This window comes from Mustela erminea, chromosome 13, assembly GCF_009829155.1.
Source record: "Mustela erminea isolate mMusErm1 chromosome 13, mMusErm1.Pri, whole genome shotgun sequence".
NCBI classification, from domain to species: Eukaryota; Metazoa; Chordata; class Mammalia; order Carnivora; family Mustelidae; genus Mustela; species Mustela erminea.
In genome coordinates, this window is record NC_045626.1 from 10425806 (window position 1) to 10434675 (window position 8870).

Here is an 8870-nt window from a genome sequence, read left to right on the forward strand (position 1 = left end):
CATCAGAAAGGACGAATACCCAACTTTTGTATCAACATGGATGGGACTAGAAGAGATTATGCTGAGTGAAATAAGTCAAGCAGAGGAAGTCAATTATCATATGGTTTCACTTACTTGTGGAGCATAAGGAATAGCACAGAGGATATTGGGAGAAGGAAAGAAGAAGTGATTTGGCGTAAACTGAAGAGAAATACAAACCATGAGAGACTGTGGACTTTGAGAAACAAACCGAGGGTTTTGGAGGGGAGGGGAGTGGCGGGTTGGGTGAGCCTGGCAGTGGGCATTATGGAGGGCACGTATTGCATGGAGCACTGGGTGTGGTGCATAAACAAAGAATTTTGGAACACACACAAAAAACTAAATTACATAAAATTTTTAAAGAATCTAAGCAAATGCTCAAAAAGGAAGTTAGAAGGAGAACCAGTGGCATCTGATAATTATACAGGGCTTGGACCAAACAGCATGTCCACACTCTTATGCCAGATAGATTAGAACTAGGATTTATACTTTCAAATTAAAAAATAAATCCAGACTTAGATTAGAGGAAACTTTATTAAGAAGTAGGATTATGGTAGTAGAGAGCAGGCTCTGAGTTCAGAAATGTGCCAGTGTCTCAATAAAAGAAAAAGGCCGGGGCACCTGGGTGGCTCAGTGGGTTAAAGCCTCTGCCTTTGGCTCAGGTCATGGTCCCAGGGTCCTGGGATCGAGCCCCGCATCTGACCCCCTGCTCAGCAGGGAGCCTGCTTCCTCCTCTCTCTCTCTCTCTCTGCCTGCCTCTCTGCCTACTCATAATCTGTTTGTCAAACAAATAAGTAAAATTAAAAAAAAAAAGAAAAAGGCCTTTAAAAGAAAAAAAAAGTAAGAAGGGGTAAGCAAAGATTTACAGGTATTTTTCTAGGGAAGTTTGCCATCCAAGGGGTAATGACCTGTAGGGTGTGACATGAAAAGCATCTTGCTGTGGTCAGTCGATAGTAGGGAAAAACTGATAAAGTTGTATGATCCACATTTTAGGTTTAGGGGTGAAGAGAGTCAGGGACACCTAGGTAGGAGATAAGTCCAACTGAAGTTTGGTCAGGGCAAAGTAGAGGGCAATAAATGAGCAATTATGAACATTTGGTCAATATTATTTAATTATTTTAATAAAATCATTGTTTTTGAGGAAGTGAAATGGAAACTTTATGAGTTGAAGAGCTATTCCTGCCTGGACACTGTCACATGTATCCACCCTGAACCATATATCCAGGCCTTTTAATCTGTAGGCCTAAGACGGGGGACTGTGGTTTTGAGACTCCTTGGAAATTTTTTACATACTATACTCTAATGTCTTCATCTGTTCTTCTTTCTTTTCTGATTTTGGCTTCGTACATAACCAATCTTTCAAAATAAGCACATTCAATTTGTTTTTTAGAGGAAAGTGCTAAAAACACAATCCAAGTCATGTTTTGATATTTATAATAAGGTCCGGCGTTGGGATTTGACAGGACAATACAGAGTACTTACAATACAGAGTACTTACAAGTACAGAGTACTTACAATACACACCCCAAGAGGTATTCAGAGAATGTTAGTGTGACTGGGCCCCCGAAGTATTTATTACACAATCTGAAAATCTGTATCAGTAGCCTAGCTCGAATCATAGATACATCAGAGGGAATCTGTGTTTAAAGCAACAAAATTAATTTTAGATGTATGTGAACGGACTTAGAAGGTGTTTGATATCACTGCTATGAGTATTCCGCAATTTACATGTTATTCGTCCCTATATCCAGATTTGTCTTCTATCTGGTAATTTAGTTGAGTCATTTGAAAGCAAACCAGAATGTCTGTCCTATGCACTCTTGCTTGCACATGTGCATTTCTAACTCCTTAGTCACCCTTCACAGAATCTCCAAAGATTTTGATCACCAGTGCTAGTATCATGCTGCTTGAATTTTGATCCTGTCATTTATTCAATGTTTAACTTCGAGGAAGTGATTTGACCTGCAGTCTACTCAACCCTATCATGGGAAAAATGTCTACCTAATGGGGATGTCATGATAATTAATTAAAATAATTACATGGAAGGAACACGTAAGAGCTGTTGAGGTAAAATAAATATTAATTTATATCCTCCCTATCTATAGGCTCATAAAATTTGGTATATAAATACAGGCAAATTTCAAGTGTCAGGCTTCTAGTAATTCAATCCAAGATTTAGTGGTTGGGCAAAATCTCCTGCAAATAACAATTATTAATTCTAAAATTAGAATAAGTATATAGAAAATCAAATAAGAGATGTGAATCCAAAAATGAATGACTATATTATAGATGGATAATATAGCAGTAAATGTTCATATTGAAAAAAAAATGAAGGGGCGCCTGGGTGGCTCAGTCAGTTAAGCATCTGCCTTTGGCTTAGGTCATGATCCCAGATTTTTGGGATGGAGCCCCAAGTCGGACTTTCTGCTCCCCAGCGAGTCTGCTTCTCCCTCTCCCTCTGCTTGCTGCTCTTCCCGCTTGTGCTCTCTCTCTCTGTCAGATAAATAAATAAAGCCTTAAAAAAGAAAGAAAGACAGAAAGAAAAAGAAAAAAGAAAAAGAAAAGAAAAAGAAGAAAGGTCTAAAATTAATGGTGTAAGTGACCTATTTTAAAAAACCTCGGGAGGGACTCCTGGGTGTCTGAGTCAGTTAAGCCTCCAAATCCTGATTTCAGCTCAGGTCTTTTATCTCAAGGTTGTGAGATTGAGCCCTGCCTTGGGCTCCTTGATGGGCATAGAGCCTGCTTAAGATTCTGTCTCTCCTTCCGCACTCTCACAGAAATTTAAAAAAATTTTAAAAATTTTAAAAAACCCTTTCAAAAAATGGCAAGCCAAACCCAAAGTAAATAGACAATGGAACAATAAAGAGAAGAATGAAAATAGGGCGCCTGGGTGGCTCAGTTGGTTTTCTGACTCTTGATTTTGGCTCAGGTTATGATCTTAGGGTTGTGAGATGGAGCCCCACTCTGGGCTCCCTGCTGAGCATGGAGCCTGCTTAAGATTCTTTCTCTCCCTCACCCCTCCACTCCATGTATGTGGGCTCTCCCTGTCTATAAATAAATAAATAAATAAATAAAATGTTAAAATAAAGATAAGCATGGAAATCAATGAAATAGAAGCAATAGGAAAAATCAATAGAAACAAAAGGATTTTTTTCATAATATTGATAATATTGGTAAACTTCTATTTATGATGAGAGAAAGTAATAGAGAGCATAGTTTATATTACACCGCAGAAGAAAAAGATATGTCCTTACAGATTCTCTAAATAGTAAATAGATAATGAGTGTGAAAAACAGAATGCCAATAAACTTGGCATCTTAAAGGAAAAACTTCAGTGGATTCCTCACAATACACAAATTATTCAACCTGGGTTCAAAGGGAATAGAAAATGTTTATATCTTTATATCCACCCTTAAAACTTAAAATACCCACAGAAAAACTTCACACTTACATGGTCACCAAATGATCGGTAATTTTTATCAGACATTTAGGAATAAATTGTACTGAGTATGGACAAGGTCTTTCATGAACTAGAGAAGGAACAGTCAACTCCTTTTCTTGAGATCAGAATTGCAGCAAAACATGAAAAAAATCACAAGAACACTAAATAACATTATCATAGATAAAATCTTTAGCAGAATGTTACCAAATCAAATCTCTCAGTATAAAAAAAAAATCTCACTTTATAATTAACAAGTGGAATTTGTCCTTGGTCTGCAGTTTGTTTTACATTGTAAAATTAATCAATGTAGCTGATCACATTGAAAGAATAAAGTAGGCTAAATGTTTGATAAATTTCAATTGGTGCAGAAAAATCATGTGACAAATTACACCATCCATTATGGTTAAAAAAAAAAAATCTCAACACATTAGGAATTAAAGGGTGTATTTACAACTTAATCATGAAAAACTTAGTATTTTTCCCTTAAACTACAAATTGGCAAGAATATCCACTCTCAGAATTTGTATTCTACAATATACTGGCTGTTTGACTCAGTGCAACAAGGCATGAAAAGAAATAAAGTAGTCAAAGATTTGAAAGGAAGAAGTACACATTTATCCTCAAATTAATCATTTATGTAGGAAATTCTAAGACATCTACAAAAAAAGCTACCAGATCCAATGTCAGAACTACATAACCAGTATAGACAGATTTAACAAAATATATTCAAGACCAATTTACAAGACATTGCTGAGATAAATTAAAGAAATCCAAATAAATGGAAACTTGTACTGTGTTCTCAGGTGAGGATATTCATTGTTGTTATATTTTTCAGTTATTACCATTTTGATTATAAATTCAGTGACATCCCTTGCCTAAAACATCATTCTCTTCTCTTCCTGCCTCTTCATTAGTCTTTCCCCACACCCGAAATGTATTACCCCCACCTGTCCTACTTCATTCCATGTTTTTTGTACTCTTCTCACAACTGGCCAATCTAGAAACCTGCAGGAAAACAGTCTTCCTCTTTCTTTTACTACCTGGGATTAGCAAATCCCCAAGTGCATAAATGATAAATACCTTCACAAGCCATTTTCATCTCTTTTGCTAGTGACTTAGCACTTATCTTTATGTTTTATCCATCTTATATGAGACGTACTACAAAGTCTCATAAATGGGTATCCACCCTCACTCTTGAACATCATTCCTTCTTACTGTTGTCTAAATCACTTTCCAAAAATTCAGATCTAGTCAAATCCTTTCCCCCAAAATTTTTTAACATATTTAGAGCTAAATCCAGCACCTCCATGTTCTTCCTCTGCTTGTATTTTCATGCTTAACTCATAACATTTTCAACATCCACCTTAAAAATCCAAGTATGCCAGTTTTTTTAGACATTCCATTAAGATGTTTTTCTTTGTTATGATATTTCATTTATGGTTACCTTTATTGATGTAAATAGACCTACTTGTTCGTGAGGCTCAATATGATCATTGTCCCTTTTGGAAAGCCTTCCTGTCTCCATACTATATCTGAAAAAAAAAAAATTCGTAGATTAAGCTATATCTTTGTTGCTTTTATAGTATTCTATGATAAACCTATCACAGTACTTCTAAGAGTTTAAGAAATGAAGGACCCTTAACTAATAGATGCCATGAATATTTCTAAATTATTTTAACATATGATGTTTTATTAGTTTCAGCTGTACAATATAGTTATTCAGCCGTTCCAGATGCCTCCCAGTGCTTGCCACAAGCGCACTCCTTAATCCCCATCACCTATTTAATCGATCTCCCTAGCCCCCTCCCCTCTAGTAACCCTCAGTTTGTTCTCTATAATTAAGAGTCTGATGTATGGAACCTTTAGATCACTATATTGTACCCCTGACACTAAATAACAGTGTATGTTAACTAACTGGAATTAAAATACAAACTTGCATAAAAAGAGTCTGTTTCTTGATTTGCTGCTCTCACTACCCTCCCTCCTTTGCTCATCTATTGTGTTTCTTGATGTCCACATACACACGGTGTCTCTTTTTCTTCTGACTTATTTCATTTAGCATTATGCTTTCTAGCTCTATCCATGTCATTGCAAATAGCACGATTTTATTGTTTTTGTGGATGAATAATATTCCTCCGTGTGTGTGTGTGTGTGTGTGTGTGTATCACATCTTTATCCATTCATCAACTGACGGACACTTGGGCTGCTTCCATAATTTGGCTATTGTAAATGAAGGGTGCATGCATCCCTTTGAATTAGTGGTTTTGTATTCTTTGGTTATATTTAACCAGTAGTGCAATTACTAGATCATGGGGTAGTTCTATTTTTAACGTTTTGAGGAGCTTCCATACTGCTTTCCAGAGTGGTTGTATAGTCTACATGCCCACCAACAGTGCATGAGTGTTCCTTCTTATCCACATTCTCGCCAACACCCGTTGTTTCTTATGTTGATTTTTGCCATTCTGACAGGTGTGAGGTGATATCTTATTGTAGTATTGATTTGTGTTTTTCTGATGATCATTGATGTTGAGCACTTTTTCATGTATCTGTTGTTGAAATGATTCTTGTATGAATGGCCATACAAGAGTATTTTGGTTTGTTTGTATACTTATAGCACAATGCATCATACATAGTAACACTCAATAAACATTCTTTCGATGAATGAATACTGTCTATTCACTTTCACTCAGAAATATAAAACAGTGTATTAGAGTAGAAACTATATCATTTCTGGCATCAGATAGACAGAAGTTTGAAATCTGGCTGCAAATCATTCTAACTGTGTGACATTCTCTCAGTTTTAATTTCCTCATGCCTTATATGAAGATAAAAAGAAGAGCAACCAGCATATATCATGATGCCTGACAGTTCCATGTCACCTAAAAGTGTCATAGCATCCTTTAACCCACTGCTGCTGGAAGGGGATGTTCTGAGAATTACCATTCATTGCATACAAGACCTTCTACTCATATTACCACAGGAAATTGTATAAGATAAGTTGAGTCCAAAGATAAGTGACTATAGGATCTTTGATGATGTACATAGAATACTTTGTTCCTATGGAAATTTTAGAATTCAAATATTTTAAGTTTCCTTCAGTAAAGGGGGATTATTGTATTATAATAAGTACGACATAGACTTTGTGACATTTCAAGACCTGGCTCTGCTATTTGTCTCATGTTTTCTCAGATGTAAAGAAGGGCTTACAACTACCTGGAAGGAATATTTTAAGAATGAAGTAAGATAATATGCGTATTTCTACCATAGTACAGCTATCCCATATGTACTAGAAAATGGAATAACTGGAGCTTTCTGTTTCTTTTGCATGATGTAACACCCTGCACCTGACACAACACCTTCTACTTCGTGAGCGTATTTTTGCTCTTAACCACACAAAGGGCCAGCCACATCTGTTTGCAAAACTGTTTATGCCGGGGTTTCTTATTATGAAAAATACAAATCTACAAAATAAAACAAATGAAATATGTCTGAAAGGTACAAGCCCTTATTTTTTCTATTAAATCTAAGAAAATTTTGTGGAAATGTTTAATAAAAGCAAGGTGTTAAAATGCTATGAATGAAAAACACTTTAAAAGAGATATTTTTTAAAAATCTGGAAAAATCTATGTCCATACAAAAACCTGTACATGTATGTTTATAGCAGCTATATTAATAATTGCTACAACTTGGAAGCAACCCAGAAGTCCCTCAAAAGATGAAAGGATAAATTGGGATGTATCCAGACAATGGAATATTATTTAAGGATAAAATGAAATGAGCTATCAAAACATGAGAAGACACAGAAGAATCTTAAATCCATATTGGTAAGTAAAGGAATCTGATTGAAGAGGCTTCATACCATGATTCCAACTGTAGGACATTCTAGAAAAGGAAAAAGTATGGAGACATAAAGAGATCAGTGGTTGCCAGGGGTTTGGGGTGAGGGAGGGGTAAAAGGGCACTGTAGAGGATTTGGCAGGCAGTGAAACTACTCCATATGATACTTTAATGGTAGACATGTGTCATTGTGTATTTGTCCAAACTCACAGAATGTACAACACCAAGAGTGAACCCTAATGTAAACCATGGACTTTGGATGATGATGATGTGTCAGTGTAGTTTCATTGATTATAATACGTGTACCACTCTGGCTGGTGTTGTTGATAATGGGAAAGACTGTGCATGTGTGGGGGCCAGAAGAATATGGGAACTCTCTGTACTGTAAGTTCAGTTTTGCTTTGAACCAAAAATGGCTCTTTAAAATAGTCTATTATAAAAAGGTTTTTGCACATATATGACTCCATATTTTCTTTTTTTTAATTCTCTCTTGGTTCTTAAGATACAAACTGGAAAATAGACATGTGAGGAATGTGTTTTATGGAAAAATATGCAGAGACCCATTCTGAGGATAACATCTCTTAAAGAAAATGCCTTGACACTCTATATTGCAATAAAGTATATTTAAACTATTTTAAAAAACTTTCATTCCACCATATTGATTCATTAACTCAGTGACAGACAAGATAATATAGAATAAGATGATTTCTTCTATATAGATTTTTATATATTTATGTGTGTTAATACATACATTTATTGATTCATCAAGTATATAATTTAATTCTTAAGTAAACCAGAGTATAAACGTTTGAAGTCACTGTATCACATGAATATAAAGCAGGAGTTGGTAAAGTTTTCCTGTAAATGACTATATAGTAAATATTTCAGGTTTTGTAGGTCAAGAGCCTCTGTTACAAATGCTCAACTCTGCCATTATAGCATGAAAGCAACCACAGACAATCTGAACAATTTATAAACAAATGGGAATGGCTCTGCTCCAATAAAATGTTTTTTGTTTTTGTTTTAATGAAAACAGAAGGCTGGGTAGACTTGGCACGTGGGCTTCTTAGTTTGCAAATTCTGATTGAAGAAAGCTTATTGTTTAATTAATATTAAAACACTGTTAATTTCCAATGAGCATGTTACATTTAGTTAATTTTTTTAAAAAATTATTTATTTACCTTAGAGATAAAGAAAGAGCATGGATGATCATGCTGCACAAGCAGGGGGAGGGGCAGAGGGAGAGAGAATCCTCAAGCAGACTCCCTGCTGACCTTGCACTGGATCCCAGGACCCTGAGATCATGACCTGAGCCAAAATCAAGAGTTGACCGCTTAGCCGACTGAACCACACATGTGCCACTAATATAAATATATATCATTTAAGCAGGATTTTTATTTTCATAGATATATGCAAAATCTTTAGTAATGCAGAAATGTCTTAGAGATACTATTATATTTCAGGGAACTTAAGCAATACAGGGACATCTAGTTGTACGGTAAAACTCACGCTGCAATTTAAGTTCTTAAATTCTCTATGATCAGCTCCTGACAAAGTGACACATATTTCACAT